At 47.6% G+C, this 17,822-nt stretch overlaps 1 long non-coding RNA gene across 8 annotated transcripts in view; it reads left to right on the top strand.

The window, feature by feature from the left end:
* The window catches only part of LOC109690284 (uncharacterized), a 92,255-nt gene extending 80,787 nt beyond the window's left edge, over window positions 1-11,468 (top strand). Inside the window, exons 3-5 of one of the 8 annotated variants that reach the window (XR_012442458.1) lie at window positions 741-846; window positions 8,033-8,438; window positions 10,650-11,415. This is a non-coding gene — a long non-coding RNA (uncharacterized lncRNA). Of the gene's footprint in view, window positions 1-591; window positions 662-740; window positions 847-8,032; window positions 8,439-10,649 lie in introns of all 8 variants that reach the window. The other 7 variants (XR_012442459.1, XR_012442460.1, XR_012442461.1 and 4 more) reach the window with 7 other exon arrangements.
* Window positions 11,469-17,822: the final 6,354 nt, after the last annotated feature.

The raw sequence follows: 17,822 nt of genomic DNA, 5'->3' as shown, positions 1-17,822 counted from the left end.
GAACCATGATCTTCCCCATCTCTGCCTCCTGACTAGCTGGGATTACAGGAAAGTTGCCACCTTGCCTAGCCCATTTGGGATTTTCTAATGAAAATGACAGGAAAAACAACCAGGACTGATTCAAGCAACACGAGAGAACCTATCAACTATTGTTTCAAAATAAACCACCCCAAAATGCAAAGCTTAAAGCAATAGGTATTTATTATTGCTCGTGAATCTACAGACCAGCTGGGTGGTTCTTCTGGGGTTCAGCCTTTATGGTCTGCTCTGGTGTTCTTGGCTGGGTTCTTTCAGGCATCTCCAGGCAGCAGGCTACCAGCTGGTCAAATTGGGTTTCTCAGCCTCTAGCAGGCTGGCCCTGGCTGGTTCTCTTGTGTACGTTCAAGAGAGTGACTTTAAGCATGCAAGGCTCCTTGAGACTCAGATTCAGATCCAGGCCATCATCACTTCTGCCACATTCTGCTGGCCAAAGCAAATCACAAGAGCAAAACCCAGACTCAAGGAGTGCGGAACGAGCCCACCTCTAGATGGAAAGTGCTGCAAGCTATATTGCAAGAAATGTGACCATTTTTATTATTAATCTTTCATAAGAAATTTTTTGGTTGATGCATCTGAAAAGTCGAAAGAATCTGGCTTCAGGCACACACACAACTTAACACAGGTACTCAAGTCATATTGCTATCTGCTGGTTTGGCTCTGCCCTGTGGGTTGTTCCATTCTCAAAAATTTTTTTCCTTCAGGGTAGCAAACAACAAAAGTGACTCCACATTACACATCCTCACATCTTCACACCTATCAGAAAGAGGAGCATCTATTCCTTCATAACCGGACTCTCAGTGGCTGGAGGTGAGTCACATGACCATCCCTAAACCAATCATGGAGGGGCAGTGTAAGGGAAGTGCTGAGTAGTTTAGTCCCTGAGCCAAAAATGGGATTACCCCCCAAACCCTGTAGGCTATAGGAATCCTCTGTAGGAAATGAGGGTATCAGGCAGGAGAGAAGGCTGCTGGGTAGCAAAAACATCCAGATGTCTACTACATTGCTACTTCCATTTTACTGAGATGAAAACCAAGGCTTGGCAAGGTGTGTTGTCTTTAGTGAGATGACGCAGTGGTGGACCAGGACTTTCAACCATGTCTGCCTGCACACTTTGTACAGCAGCTGGCTGCCTCTCCATCCAGAGGGAAAAGCGTGCTCCTTCACCCAGGCTGCTTCCTAACTTCAGCTTTGTGCTTCAATTTTGGGTCAGCTACCTGCCTTGCCCTCAGAAGGCAGGCTCCAAGAGATGCAAGGGGTTAGAAGCTATGTCATTTGGGGATCCCTGAAGGCCTTGGGGGTGCATGGGTTAGAAAAGGCTCTAGGGGCGAGGCCAGCATCTGAGCAGCTTGTCAGGAGAAGCTCACATAAAGCTGTCAAGACAGAGCTGGGGCCAAGGGAACAGACACAAGGAAGACAAAAGGACAGCTGAGGACTTCTCAAAGCAGAGGGGAATGGGAGTAAGGGGGACCAAGAGAAGAAAGAGAAAAGAGGAATAAGGAGGGGAGGGACAGGCAGGGTGCCATTGGGAGCCCAGAGCATGTTCAGATGACTTCCAGAGGACCTTGGGCCTCAGCTCCATAAGGTCAACTCTGGGACGATGGATTCTCAGACACTGACTTAGCCAAGTCGGGGGCAAAACCCAGACAGGAATTGACTTCTAATCCTCCCTCCCTGTGACAGGAGGTATCTTCTAAATTCAGCCCACGTGGCTTCTAAGAAGTCTAGTGACAGGAAAGCAGAGTGGTCAGACTATAGCCTTTGCCATGATCCTCTGACAGTTCCCAGCTGTGTCGCTTCTCTTTGAGCCTCTGGTTCCTCATCCTAACCCTCATCAGAATACAGGAGCAATTCCAACCTCCTGGGGCAGTGCGGGAGCCCAGTGAGCTGGTGGGCCAACTGCTCATATGGCCCCTGTGTCACTGTGCACATGTTCCCTCAGGCTCCTCCCGACCTCGGGTCTTGTGTGCCCACACCCCAACTCAGCAATGGCTTCCAGGTGCCACCCACAGGAAATGAGGGGCACTGAGAGGCCTCCACAGCCTTCCTCCCTAGCTCCCTCTTCTTCTCCTCCGCCTCTCGCTGCCATCGACACACAGATCTATTTCACTCCAACTGCAAGAACCCTGCAGCTGATTTAGGAGTGTGCTCAGAGCCCAGAATGTAAACCATTTCTCACCAGGAATGCGTAAACAACCCATAAAGCAAAGGATTTGGGGCCTGGTCACGTGGACCAGCTGCCCATAAAACCAAGGCATTGATCTCCACTCTCCAGCAAGCCCGTAAGCCACGGGAATGATGGAGGGCTGTGCCGTGGAAACCTGTAATCTCCCCCCATACATCTGAAGTGGCATGTTTGAAGTCCAATGATGAGTTATTTATATTATTTTTGCAACGTATACTGAAAGGGCATTAGCCCAAACTCCTGGCAATGAGGCTTGCGTGGGCCCAGTCATTTAAAAAATTGGGAGGAGGGTGAGTATACAAGGGGTTCCTCTAGCAAGCCACTCAGGAGCTGGAGTTTCTCTGGGTAGCCATGTAATCAAAGCCAGATCATCCAGCCCAGGCTCCCCTGTGGCAGGCGCTGAAGGAACACCTTCCCAACTGCAGCCGTATCTGTGCCACCTGACCTCAGTGATTTTTATTTCAAATCACTACTACTTATTATTTTTATTCCAAACAATGTCCAAAAGATTATGTTTTGCTATTTTAGTCATTTTTCTCTTATACATTAGAATGCATTTGTAACTCAAAATAATAAATGTTCATGTCGCCCCATACAAAATCATCTGGCATTAGGCAGACACACTGTTGTACAAAGTGGAAAACTGAGGCCCCCAGAGAGTCTTCCTCAAAGTTGCTCAGATGCTTAGAGAAAGACTGGGAGCAGACGGGATTAATCATAACAGCTATTGATTTATTGTGCTAAAGTTACTTATTCCCTGATTCATTGAACAGTAACGAGATAGAGTCTGTCACTCTCCCAATTTTGCAGATGAGGGAACTGAAGCCCAGAAAGGTTAAAGCCTTGTCCATCGTCACAGAGCTAGTCAGTAGCTGAACCAACATTTTAGCTCAGGTCTGCTTGACTTCAGTGTCTGGTTCTTACTCATCCAAGGGAAAGGGGAGAGAGAAGGAAGGGAATCTTTATGGTGCTAGCAACTTTTACATCTATTCCTGCATTCTCCCCTGCTCACTCATTCAGGATTTCTGTACCATACAATCGTCACCGTAGCTGAGAGGTGCCACAAAGACTAATGAGGTTCTTTTGGGTAACGGAGAGGTTACCCCAAAACTTAGATACAGAAATAGAAAGGTCCCTAGCATGATATTTCAAAAGGTAGCCCTCTACCTCTCGCACCTGGGTTGCCTGGGGTCCACGCTGTGCTTTCATGAAATTAACTATTTTAAATTCCACATAGAAGTGAAGTCATGCAAACCATATATCTGAAAAGGGGTAAATATCCAAAACATATAAGGAATGCAAACAACTCATGTTGTATGAGTGTACACACTCATACATGTTGAAGAAAGATGACATGTTGACAAAGGATGTGGAAAAATAAGAGAACCTTGCACACTGTTGACAGGAATGTAAATCAGTATAGCCACTATGGAGAGCCATATGAAGTGTCGAAAAAACTGAAACTAGAGCCGGGAGCAGGTAGCTCATGCCTGTAGTACTAGCTACTCAGGAGGCAGAGATCAGGAGGACTGTGGTTCAAAACCAACCCAAGCATACAGTTACAGAGACCCTATCTCAAAAACACCCAACACAAAAAACGACTGGTGGAGTGGCTGAAGGTGTAGGCCTTGAGTTCAAATCCCAGTACCACCAAAAAAAAAATTGAAACTGGAATTACTATATGTTCCAGCAATTCCACTATGGGGTTGTATCCACAGGACTTGGAATCAGTATCTTGAGGAGATGTTTGCACCCCATGTTCATTGCAGCTTTACTCACAGAGCCCAAACATGGAAACAACCTAAATGACTGTTGACAGATGAATGGATAAAGAACATGTGATATATATACACAATGGAGTATTGTCAGCCTTTTAAAAAAGTGATCCTAGCACAGGGTGATGGTACATATCTGTAATCCCAGCTACTTCGGAGGCTAAGGCAGGAGGATCACCTCAGTTCAAGGCTGACCTGGGCAACTTAGCAAGATCCTATCTCAAAAACAAAACGAAGCAAACCCCAAACAAAAAAGGAGATCCTCCCACTTGCAACAACGTGGGTGATGCAGGAAGACATGATGACAAGTGAAATAAACCTGGGCTGCAAACTTAGACGAACATTTTGTGTTCACATGCTTGGCTAGAAAGGACTCAGGTTCTATCCAAGCCCACTGACACTAGTTGTACAAACCTGGGAACTCTATGCAGATGTGCATCACACAGAGTTTTATATATACGTGAGGGGCAGCACTCGTGTGTTTGGAATTCTGGGTTAAACTCTGCCATTATTACCAAAATTTCTGATCTTGCTAAATCTCAGCTTTCCTAGTTTTAACACTGAAATAATCAAAGGCCTGTTCTTTTAAAGAACTGTTTTGAGCATTGTATTTTTAATGTTTATAAAGCACTTTGAGCTGAGTGCCAGTGGCTCACACCTGTAATTCTAGCTATTCAGGAGGCAGAGATCAGGAGGATCAAAGTTTGAAGCCAGCCCAGGCAAATAGTTCATGAGACCCTATCTTGAAAAAAATCCTTCACAAAAAAGGGCTAGTGGAGTGGCTCAAGGTGAAGGCTCTGAGTTCAAACTCCAACACTGCAAAATAGATAAATAGGTAGATAGATAGATAAATAAAGCATTTTGTACAGTGTCTATCTATGGTAAAGGCATACACAAGCTATTATTCCTCACTTCTAAGAAACATATTTTCATGGCCTGATTTAGGAAATAAAGGTACTGGAAAATACTGAGTTCTTGAACACATAAAAATTAAAATGTAGATTTTATTAAAACCACTGATCAAATCCTCTGGATTATCAAACAAAAAATTAGCTGCAAGATTGACTGTGTCTCCTCATTCAACACACTTTTTTTTGCTTGTTTGGTGGGACTGGGATTTGAATTCAGGGCTTATGTGCTTGCCATGCAGGTGCTTTCCTACTTGAGCCACACCTCCAGTCATTTTTACTCTGGTTATTTTGGAGATAGAGTTTCACATTTTGCTCAAGCTGGCCTGGATTATGATCTTCTTATTTTATGCCTCCAGCAGTAGCTGGGATGACAGACATATACCACCATGCCCAGCTGTTGGTTAAGATGGGATCTCGAGAAATTTTTGCCCAGGTTGGCCAGAAACAGTGATCCTCTCTATTTCTGCCTGCTGAGTAACTGGGATTTCAGGCTTGAGCCACCAGCCACTCAACACACATTTTTTTGAGAAGTAAGGAAGTGAAGGACAGTGTTGCCTGGTGGTATTAAGGCTACAGACCTGGTTCCTGCCTCCAAACCTCCCAATATTGGGGGGACTAGCAGCAAACAGCCCTGTGTAGGGGGGCAGCTCACAGCTGTTGCTACTGATGGGCTCTGAAGGCCTCAGGAAAAGAGGACAGTTCCAGCCAGCTGGACCCAGGCAGCAAGAAGGCAGGCTTTGAGTTGCTTTAAAAAAATGGGAAGAATTTCTTAAAAAAAAAAAAAAATCCTGCCCACATCTATGTGTCCAAATTCCCCCCACCTCTTCCCGAAAGCCTTCCAGGATCACTCTTTCTTCTTTTGAAATCCTGAAGCCCTGTATCTGCTCAGCTCTAAGCTCTTATCACCTACTGTGCAGTATTTTTGTTTCTGGGGCTCTTTTTCACACCTGGAGGTTTTAAAGAAAGCTTGTGGGGCCTTTCTTGCACGATAGACATGCAATATGGAACAATGTGTAAATTATATTTCAATAAAGCTGTTATTATTTTTAAGTCAGCCAGCTGGATTTAGTAGTTGTTTGCTGGTCCAACTTTGCATTGTAAATGTGGTTTCCCAGAAGAGATTCCTTTTTGCATCTTGATTCTTAACTTTAAATTTTTGATCCATCCAGAATTTAGGATTTTGTGGCTTAAAATGAGGGTTCATTTTATTTATTCCAGAAGGCTATGTTATTGGGCAAGCAGCATTTATGAAACTATCCTTTTTCCCACTGATATGAGGTTTCTCTTTTGTCAAGTATTAACATCTGTATTCTGGGACCTAATTCTGGATTATTCATCCTGGTCCATGGATCTATTTGACTGCTTTTAATAGCTATTGTATGTTCTGCTTTCTGTAGAGGAAGCCCTCACTTCTTTTCTTTCCCACTTGACCTGCAGCCAGGGCTTATCAAAATGGATACCACTGCCTGCTTAAAAGCCCTTAATGGATTCCTATTGCTCTTAGATATATGGCCCAAATTCTAACTGGCCCCTGAGCCCTGTGTGCTTGGCCCTCTAAAGCTCCCCAGCTTCACTTGACTGAGGACAGCTCACCTGGGACTCTGTACTTCAGGCCCAGTAAGGTTATTTAAGTTCTCCTCCCACCTGCCCCAGGGCCTTTACACTGGCTATTTCCCTCTGCCTGGAATGCTTTTCCTTCCCCTTTGCCAAGTTAGTTCAACCTCAGATTGATCATTATTCCTAGGGAAGACCATACTGGCCTCCCTGACCAGAACAACCCTCCTTCCCACATTGTGAACCTATGCTGTTTTGTACTTACTGCACTTAATTCTTTGTATGAAATTTCACCAATGTCTGCCTCCTCCAGCTCCCCATTGCCCTCCCATATGTGCCCCACATAGTCAATTCTGAAAAAGTACTGAGGGAGGGATAAAGACTAGAGACTCAGTTCAGACACCTGTCACGGATCTCAAACCTACCTCTTCTCTTTCTGATGTGTGGACTGCCCTGCTGGGAGGTGAGGAGACTGGGTTCTAGACTCAGCTCTGCCTCCACTCCAGCCCTTCCCTCCAGCCCTTTGCAAAGCATTCTCTGCTCCCTGATACCCCCTGCTCCCTGCTCCCTGGGGGATAGGTTTTGCACTATCTGAATTCTGCCTATGTTATTATTTACCGACAGTTTTTATTTAAAGGACTTAAAAAAAACTTAATTACCTTTATTTTAATTTTTTTAAAAGGAAACTTCTAAAAACAAGGAAAGTTTTTGGTGCCTCTTTCATTCCATTGTGGCCACTGGTTGCATTTTATCTAGGACACAGTTTTTTTTTTTTTTTGGGGGGGGGGGTTCCTTCCAAAAAAGTTACATACAACTTCCTATTAAGATTTTGAAGTTTCATTTTAGTTCTTAGAGTTATGGTGAAGTTTTACTAAATGTCTTATGGAAATGCTTCCCAACATAAAAATTTGTTGCGGTCATTTTCAGGGACCTTAATGACTTTGATTGTCTTTAAGGCTCACATTACTATGGCCAGCTCTTTCTTTTCTTTCTTTCTTTCATTTATTTCTTTCCTTTTTCACAGTACTGGGGCTTCAACTCAGGGCCTTCATCTTGAGCCACTCCACCAGTCCTATTTTTGTGAAGGGTTTGTCAAGATAGGGTCTTGTGAACTATTTGCTGGGTCTGGCTTTGAACTGCGATCCTCCTGATCTCTGTCTCCTGAGTAGCTATGATTACAGGCGTGAGGCTGGCTGCCAGCTTTTTCTTAATTTCCACAGAAACATATTTAGGTAAGCAGATTTATTAGCTGGCCATCTAGGACAACCTAAAGTCAACATGCACCTGTAGGCATTAGAATGGCTCCTCGCCTCTCCCTCCATGGCTCCTGTGTCCTGGTCTGGGATGGTTGAGGATGGGCACGGCTTCACCAAGCTTTCATCTCTTCATTCCATCAACCAATAACTGCTGAAGTCAGGCATGGGGTGGGTGCGTGGGAGTGCCATCTGGGAGGTGTGTGTGTGTGTGTCTGTTTTTCTGCCTGCCTGCCTGTGTGAGACTTAATGTGGTTGTGTATACATGCCAGTGTTTGGGCCTCTTCCATGGACTCCCACCACTGCCCTTCCTTCCAGGCCCAGGCTGGGGTCAGCCCTTGTGAAGGCCAGGATGGGATCTGCTTTCTCTCAGGCCTGGGCTGCAGAGTGAAGAGACAAGGGAGGCCACCAAGAAGGGCACCTCTGTCCCAACAGATCTGCTGGAGGCCAGCAAGCAAAGAGGCCCTCAGGAGTTCTCACTGGGGATGGAGTCACCCTGAGACCTAGAATTGCGGAATGGTTCTTGTGTCACCCTCTCATCCCAGCACTGGGGCCTTGATGGAGAGAAGACTTGCCAAAGACGCTAGCACGGAAGAGGCAGGGCCAGGTCTCAGGATATTTACTATCCCCTCTGTAGCTCCTCTGTGTGCCTCCATGGAACCAGTCCCCACCATCTGTTGCAAAGACAACTTGAAGCACTCCCACTCAGGCACTTCACAAACAGGTATCCTCAAACAACCATGAGGGAGATAAGACTGTTAACCCATTTTGCAGATGAAGAAAGTGAGGCAGAGAGTAAACTCACTCCACCATGGTTACACAGCTAGTAGGTGGCTTTATGGCCAACACTATACTTTAACATTAAGCAGAGAAGGAGTAAGAGGCCTGTTGATAGAAAAATGCCTTTCTTCATTTGACTCTGAGAGCCAAGGATAGCTGGAGCCCTTCTGCCATCCTATGACACATTCTCAAAGCCTGAGGTCTGTGCCCACCTCTGCCTGTGCTATCTTAGGGCCACCTCACAAATGAGGAGACCAAATTAAAGGCTCAGAGTCATTGTCCCCATGTCCCCTCACGAGTTTTGGATGGGGGAATGTGAGACTTAGAGACATTGAGTAAGTTACCGAGGGGCGCAGAGTGAGCAGGTAAGTAGCCAAAGCAGTGCTTGAAGCTGGGAGTCTGACCAGAAACCTGTGCTCTTAATCACTAGCTCCTCCTGCTTTTGCATCTCTGCCTCTCAGAACCACTCAGACACTGCCCCATTGCAGAGAGGGGAAACTGAGGCAGTCTACTTGAGAGTGCATGGTTAGTGAACACGGGAGCCAGGACTCAGAAAGCTCAGTCCCATATGATTCCCTGGCCAGGAATTCCTTGTTCCTTCAGGAATATCGGAGGCTGGCTCCGTTTCTCTGGCTGTCTGTAGTCAGCATGGCACTGTTTCCAGGATAATTCCTCAAGCACTTTCTTATTTATTATTATACTGGCCTTTCCCATGATGGGCAATCAGGGGCTCCTAGAGAGGAAGGGACTTGCCCAAGGTCTTGAACTGGGGTCCCCAATTGGAAGCCCACCTAGGAGGCCAGGGCAGGGCCCTGCGCTCTGCAGGGGCAGGCTCCAGGCGGCTGACTCTCCCCTCTCTGAGTGAGGTCATCTTCTTATCAGCTAATTGCCACCCTGAGGTCTAATCCTGCACTCAGCTCAGCTGGAAGGGGCAGGAGTGATTTTTGGAGACAGGAGCTGTTATTGTCCAGATGAAAGGGCTGGAGGCACAGGGCAAGGGAAGGGGGCAAGTTTATACTCATCACTCCCCCACCCACCCTGCCCCAAGCAGCCAGCTTGCTTTCTCAAAAACTTCTACAGACAGGGATCGTCTCAGTCCTCCCCAGGCAGGACTGAAGCTTCAGGCTGCTTTTGTGTGCAGCTGGCTGAGATGTCGCCCACATTAACTCAGATGCACAGGGAGTCCAGCTGCTTATAAACAGACAAAGCAAGGCTGAGATGAATGCAGGTGAGAGCCTTCCCTCTGACGCACAGGAGCCGCTCACTGATGGTGCAGATAAAAGTTGAGCAACAGAGCTCAGAGAATGTTAACACATGGTCACCTCCCTGGCTGGGGGAAGCCCTAAAGGGCTGACTAATGGTGGGACGTGAGTGAGGGCAGCATAAAGCTGTATGTTGAAAGGAGGGACTGAAAACCACAGGGGACAATGACAGTCATGAGTCAGCCACCATGGATTCAGTGTGGCCACTGTGCTCTGTAAACAGTAAGCTGTTACTGGGCTCTCTGTGTAGGTAAGAGGGTGGGAGTTGCACAGACCTGGGTTTGCACTCCCTGACAACCCTAAGACTGAGGACTCTTCTGTTTCTGCACCGGCACCTTGCTTGCCTCACACTAGACCTGGGCCAGCTGCTTTCCCTTTCTGAACTTCAGCTCCATGATGGGTGCAATGGGGAGGAGAATAGCTTTTCCCTGGGAAAGTTAAGGGGCTTAAATGAAAAGAGGCAAGGCAAGGGTTCAGTCCAGTGCTGATAAGGCACTATGCTATTTGCTGGGCTTAGAGGTGAGAGGCTGCACCCAACACTGACCTATGGTATCCACATGGGAAGAGAGGATGCAGGGAGGAGGCCAGGAGAGTCACAGCAGTGAGACACAAGAATCAGGAAGAGAAAAAGACAATCCTTCCTCTCCCATGGTCACTTAGAGCCAAGAAAGTTTGTTCTTGCTCTGAATGGTACCGAAGCCAAGGTAGCACCCTGTATCTCATTCTACTTTATTTAACCCTCCAAACAATGTTGCAGTGCCCACACTGGACAGATGTAGAAGTGCCAGATTAGAGGCTGAAGTGACTTGTTAGCATCATGCTGCTTGAAAACAGAGACAGGATGCAAACCCAGAGCTACTTGATCCCCTTCTTTTTTCCCCTGTGCCCTACAGCTTGACTCTGCTGCTTGGCTGGATGTGTGACCTTTGGAAGATGTCCCTTCCCTTCCCAAACCTCACTTTCCCCATCAGTCAAGGTGGAAATGAGGGTCACATCAAGTCGTGGGCATGGAAGTGCTCTGAACATTGCAAGATGACCTGAAGAATCATGGTAGGAGAACAGAAAACAACAACGGGCTCCTTATCTGTGGGAATCACCCTCTGAATCAGGGACCTGAGTCTCTCCGACTGAGTCAGGGGGCTGAGTCTCCTCGGACCAAGTCAAGAGCCTGAGTCTCCATGGATTTCCTTTAGATAGAAGCATAAAGTAAGCTGTTTAATAAACAATGGTGGTCACCATCTTTTCTTGAGAAAGGTGTTGTTAGCCTCCATTTTACATGTGAAGGTACTGAAGCACAGTGAAGTAAATCTTTTGACCTGGAAGGCACTGTGTGGGTATTCAAGGGGTTACCCAAGGGCAGACCTAAGTCTGTGGATACCCAGTGCTGTAGTTTCCAGGTGGGTGAGACCCAGCTGGTGACAAACCATGGTACAGCACTAAAAGAGTGGGGGCCAAAGTACTATTTGACTTTGAGAGTGTGCTGGGGGGAGAGAGTCCCCAGCAGCCTCCAACTCCCTCCTAGGCTATCTTCCTAGGCTAGAGATATCGCTGAGGTGCCAGCCCTACCCCCATGCAAATGCCTGGGACAGTTGAGTTCCAGCCAAGTCCTTTCTTCTGGAAGAAAGAAGGAATCTGGAGCAGAAGGCAATCAAATTTAGGGGGGTGGGGGTGGGAACTCCAGGTGCAATGAGATGGGTGGGCACCAGGGGATGAATATAGCCAAGCTGACATTCTGTCTTGTAACAACTGAGAGCCAGAAAGATGCTCAAAGTCTTACAGCAAGAGAGGAACAGACCTGGGATGCAAACCTTGGTCTCCTGAGTTCTGAGGGCAACTATCTTGCCATGTCTGCTACTTTGTGCGATGACCTAAGAAAGGAAAGACTCCTGGCAAGAGCAGGCAGGAAGCACCCAAAAATGGATGAACAAGTAAATGCTGAAGGTATAAGGGGTGGAGAAATTCAAGGTAGGACTTAGGTCAAGCCATCTAAAACATCCTCCTTCCCTTGGAAATGAGAAAACCAGCTGCTCTTCCCTTTCCCCAGAGAGTTGGGCGCCACCTAGAGGACACTGAGTCCCCAGCACCCTCATTCCCCAGAGAACATGCCTACCCCACCACTTAGTCTAAAGAGGTCCCCTAATCCCATCTAGCCTCTTACCTGATGTCAGGAGGATTGTGGCCTGGTTCAGCTTTGGTAAACTTCTAGCAAATGAGGACATTCTACAGCAGAAAGGGCTCACGGGAGAATATACCGCAGACTCCCAGGTTGTTCTGCACTGCCCTTACCCACTCCCACTTCCTCAATGTCCTTACCTTTAAACGATGCAGGCACAGCAGAAGCATCACTTCTGCAGTGTTCACCATCAGATGAAGCACCGCTAAGGGACAGTCTACAAGATAATCGGCCAGACATCTCCAAAATGGTTTGAAATTCAAGGGAAGTCTGAGAAATTGTTTTAGACTGAAGGAAAGTGATGTGTGTAATTCTTGTTTTCTGGGCATGAACAGAAAGTTGTTCATATGAGATGCGGCACCATATCAGCAACTTACTCTCAAATGGTTCCAGGAAGAACACTAATATGTATTGTTCTTGCATCTTATCTTAAATTTAAGATTGTTCTAACATTTAAAAAATATGTAACATTGGAAAGAAATATATAGCTCAGCAGTAGAGTGCTTGCTTAGCATGCCTAGGGCCCTGGGTTGGATCTCTAGCACTGAAAAAAAAAAGGGGGGAAGGTGGGGGAACCAGCTTTAAGGCCAGGCATGGTGGTGCACACCTGTAATCACAGGGCTCTGGAGGCTAAAACTAGAGTATAGAGGGTTTGAGATGGCCTGGGCTACATAGTGAGAACCTGTCTCAAAAAAAAAAAAAAAGTAAATAAATATAACGAATTTATTACTGGTGAAAATATAGATGATAATACCTCTTTCTTCAGAATGGTAGTGAAATGAAAACCTGTAATCATGACACCACTTTTCTGAGTTGTGACTAAGGGCTCATTTCCTCCGCACATGCTGTGTGTGGAGAACTCTCCATATTCTACATGGAGAAACCCAGGCTCAGAGGATAAAGAGATTTGCCCACTGAGTCTGAATTCACAGTCCATGCTCTCCACGCCTCATCTTGCTGCCTTCCTTCAAGCTGCCCCACCCTGTGCTGTCCATGGTCTAAATACCGCACCCTCCTCTTCTCAAGTCTCTCATTCCTCAACGTCCGGCTTTCCCCGGGAAGGTTTTTTGTTGTTGTTGTTTTTGGTGGTATGGGGTTTGAACTCAGGGCCTCATGCTTGCTAGGCAGGCACACTGAACCACTCTAGCAACGCTGAGAAGTTTTCTTGATGTCCTCCCTACTGGATACAATGGCTGCTGCTGTACTCTGACCTCCTAAGCATAAGGTACATCCTACTTGTGGTCCATCGGTCATGTACCCATGCTTCCATTAGGATCCCTCACCCCTGTGGAGCCACAGTCATGGTAAAAGCTGAGACTGAACACACAGAGAATAGATACACAGGTGACTATAGAGGGGCAGGGCCTGGAGACAGAGCTGGGCTCTAAGATTGGAGGTGCCGGCCCTGGGGTGGCCTCTTTCAGCTGAGTGTGTGGGGCCAAGCACTGGCTGCAGGAAGGACTGGAAAAGGCAAGGGTAGAGGCAGGCTGGCAGGAGGAGAGAGGTGTGACAGGGTCCCAGCAGTAGGCAGGGCGGGCCTCCAGGCCATTTTTACAGAGGGTAATCTTGATTCAACTGCAAAGGAAGTCACTGGAGGCTGGGAGCAGGACAGAGCCCCTGAGATTTACATTTTTAAAGATCACTCTGGCGCTGCTGGGGAGGATCAGAGGGACAAGAGTGGAAGCAGATGGGTCCTTATCTCTCCGTTTCTGCTTTCTGGGTGAGCCCAGGTCTTATCTTGCTTTCTAGAGAGCTTCTTGAGGCCAGGGAGGGCGCCTGTCTCAGAGGCTGTGGAGCCCAGGCTGGCTGGGGCTCCGGTCTCTCTGCCCAGCCTCTCTCCCTGGGGACAATTTGGGACACAGTCTGCCCTCACCTCCCTGGGGCTTCTGGCCCCAGCATGGGGGGAATGTTTGACAGAGGAGTGCACGTGTTCTCCAAACAGACCTTGATTCATGTTTCCAGGAGAAATTTGCAAACAGACTTCTGCTGGAGCATCCATCAGGAGAGAGATGGGCTCTGTAAACAAAGGCTACAGGCTGTCTCCATCTCTTCTATGCAGACACCCTCCCTGTGGGTCCCTGGTAGCCCCCAGCCTTGCCCTGGGCTGACTGGGGCCACGCACTGTGCCAGACTCCTTACTTGAACCCCAAAGATATGCTGCCCCTTTTTACAGACAAGAAAACAGAGGCTTAGGGATGTCAAGTTAGTTGTCCAAGGTCACACAGCACAGCCTGGTTATCAACCCAGACACTGCAAATGATAGGCTATATTCTACCACTCTGCTCCCCAATTAACAAAAATAACAGTAACTCACATCAGTGAGCATACAGTATGTCACAAATGTTTTATGTAGACTGGTGCACTTAATCCTCACAACCACCCTGTGAGGTCAGGATTTTTATTCTGTTTTTCATATGGAGAAGTAAAGGCACAGCTAGACACTGGTGGTTCACATCTGTAATCCTAGCTATTTGGGAGGCTGAGATTGGGAGGATAATGGTATGAGGCCAGCCAAGGCAAATAGCTCACAAGACTCCCATCTCCAATAATAACCAGAGCAAAATGGACTGGAGGTGTGGTTCATGCTTTGCAAACACAAAGCCCTGAGTCCAAACCCCAGTTTCACCAAAAAGAAATAAAAAGAAACCAAGTCACAGATAAGTGGGGAAGGTGGGACTTGAACCAGGCAGGGCAAGCTCTGCATTCTGTTTGGCTCTACTTGTGTGCTTCCAGCTTCAGAAGCTGGGCGGACCCGTCCCTCTCACCCACTTTTATCTCTGCAAGGTGAAGAAAACAAGGCCCAGAGAAGGGGTGTGCTGTGCCCTAGCCACTGCTCCCATGGCAGGGTGGGGCCTGGAGTGTGGGCTCTGCAGACTCCTTTTTAGAGCCTAGCGGAGTTGCTGGGAGGCCTAGGTTTAGTCCCAGCAAAGTCACTGTGCTGCTGTGTGACCTGTGGTAGGTCATGGCCCCTCTGAATCTCAGTTGTCCCATCTGTTCAAAGGGAATGAGTATGGTTAGCCCTTACTCCTCCTGCAAGGTCTGCTGGGAAACTGAGTGATAGGGGGAGGGGAGGATTGGGTGGGATTCCTGTCTCTTGAATGGAATGTCTAAGCAGTCTGGTTCTGGGGTTTGAAGCCCCAGGGGTTGGGCTGGGCTGGGTCTCCTCCATTGGGAGACCCCCCACCTTGGGCTCCAGCACAAATTGCCAGACACAGGCCTGAGAAGAGGCTTCCCTCCAGGCAGGGTGACCAGGAGCCAGCCAGCTGGCCATTTGTCCACAGATGGGCATGCAGATAACAGGCGTCTGGAGATAAGCAGGGCCTGCTGTGGCCTAGCAGAGAGCCAGGCCAAGCAAACCAAGTAGGGAGTAGGTTGGAGGTGGGGAGTACAAGGTTCTGGGCAGAGTGTTAGCCCACAGGTCCTGAGCCTCACCCACAGCTCTTCCTGCCACCCCCTGCATAGGCCTGGTGTCCTTGCCTCTTCTGGACCTGCCGTGCTTCCACCAAGACCAAAAGAATACAGCAAACAAATAGACACATAAAAGACATGTACATTTATCAGAAGTGCTGGTCAAGATGCAGAGAACCTGGCTAGCACCAGGTGCCACTGATCCAGCAGGCAGCTGCCTTGAAGTTTTGGCGTGCTCATCTGTGCAGTGGGTACAGCAAGACCTTTGTCCCTTCTTCACAAACACAGGTCTATATCCAGCAGTTTGGGCTGGAACCCAAGGTGTATATGTGGAAGGGGGCGGTCTCCAGATGGAGGAGGCCCAGCCTGGCCCACGGAGGATGCCAATGACAATGAGCACTGTGTCACCACTGTGGAGTCGGGGCTATTACTGTCACCTTTGCAGATGAAGAAACCAAGGGTGGAGGGGTTAGGTCACACAGCCAGTAACCAGTGGCACCAAGACTCAAGTTTAGGCAGTTTAGTTCTAGTGGTGGACTCTTAACTGCTCGAAATGTCACTGTCAATAGTATTAAAGAAAGGAAGAAAGAAACCACAACTGGAGTCCAATTTGGGTTTTAAAATATGCTCATTTATGTTTGTGTGTTTATAAACATGTTTGGAAGTGTATGCAGTCATGTGCTACATAAGGACATTTCAGTGTCCTAACACTCTCATGGAACCAACATGACAATGGTTCCACAAGAGTGTATCACCTAAGTGATGCTGTGCCAGTCTTTGTTTGTGTAAGTACACGCTATGATGTTTGCTCAACAAAGAAATTGCCTAGCAATACATTCCTCATGAAGTATCCCTGTCAAGACACAAAACTCCCAAATTCACAACATTAATATATCGAGCAATGTCCCCAGGCATTGTCAAATGTTCCCTGAGTACAAATTCTACCCCTCCCCCACCTCTTTGAAAGCCACTGATTTGAAGAGTGCGAACTTTGGCACGTGCACTTTCTGAGCCTTGTGCTGAAGACATTGCCGTGTACAAACACAATACAGTGAACTCGGAGGAAGCAATAATAATGATGAAAAATCACTGGAAGATGGATGCAAGGGTGAAAGAATAAACAATTTTTGGTTTGAACTCAGAGCCTTGTGCTTGCTAGGCAGGCATTCTGTCACATGAGCCACACTTCCAACTGCTTTTGCTTGTAGGTTATTTTTCAGATAGGGCCTTGCTTTTTTGTTCAAGGCCTTGGACTGCAACCCTCCTACCTCTGGCCTCTCAAGTGGCTGGGATCACAGGTGTTTGCCACCACACAAGGCTTGTAAGAATAAATGATTATTGATTGAAGGAGCCAGAAGAAAATTGGAGCTGGGGCATTCTGGGGGTGTATTCTGAAACCATCAGTCACATCTGGTATTTTCCAGGAGAGGAAAGAGAGGCCTGCAGAGGGCAGGGACTTGTCTGAACTCACAAAGCCAGGCAATCAGGGTGAGATGAAAGGCTGGATATGTTGGCTCCGGTTGGGAATGTGAAAACGGAAGTGAGAGGCCAGCCACATGGAGAAAACTTTCTTGCCATTTGGTGGGTGACTGGGGCTTAAGAGCAGAGCTGCCTCCCAGCCTGATGCCTTTAGACAGCTAGAACATTCCAGGGTAAGGGTTCCCTCACTGTGGAGGTTAAACGTGTACACCCATGGCAATCTGCACTGAGGACCAAACAAGACGACAGTTCCACTGCTTACCAAGGCAGCAGCGTGAATGTGTGCTGGTTGAGAAGGCTGCCAGGGACTGAGATACGTGGAGGAGCTCCAGGCACAAAAATAATGAGACCTGCTGAGAGTGCGGAGGCCCCAAGGGACAGCTGTGGGTTTGAGAGAAGACCCTCTTCAGAGATGCCCATAGTTGGGATGGCAATTCTGCTTCATGGAACACTGTCGTTGAGAGTTCAGACAAGTCCCTGCCCTCTGCGGGCTTCTCTTTCCTCTCCTGGAAGATGTCAGGAGTGACTGATGGTCTCAAGATCCCATAGTGTATCCGAAGGCTGGAAGCAGGATTCAAACTTGGGTCCTCGGCTCCACAGCTTGTGTTCCTAGTTGTGACATCTTTCCAGTGGGACACTGAGCAGCAGCCATTAAAAACAATGAAGCACTGGTGGCTCACACCTGTAATCCTAGCTACTCAGGAGGCAGAGATCAGGAGGATCAAATAGTTCGTGAGAACCTATCTCGAAAAACCCATCACAAAAAAAGGGCTGGTGGAGTGGCTCAAGATGTAGGCCCTGAGTTCAAACCCCAGTACTGCAAAAACAAACAAAAAACAATGAAGCAGTAGCACCTTCACAATAGCCAAGAGGTAGAAGCAACACAAACGGCCATTGACAGAGGATGGGACAAAAAAAGTAGAAAATAGCCGGGTGCTGCTGGCTCACGTCTGTAATCCTAGCTACTCAGGAGGCAGAGATCAAACCAACCTAGGCAAGTAGTTCA

Source organism: Castor canadensis, chromosome 16 (genome assembly GCF_047511655.1).
Source record: "Castor canadensis chromosome 16, mCasCan1.hap1v2, whole genome shotgun sequence".
Taxonomy (NCBI): Eukaryota; Metazoa; Chordata; class Mammalia; order Rodentia; family Castoridae; genus Castor; species Castor canadensis.
This window is presented reverse-complemented; position numbering and strand designations above follow the sequence as displayed.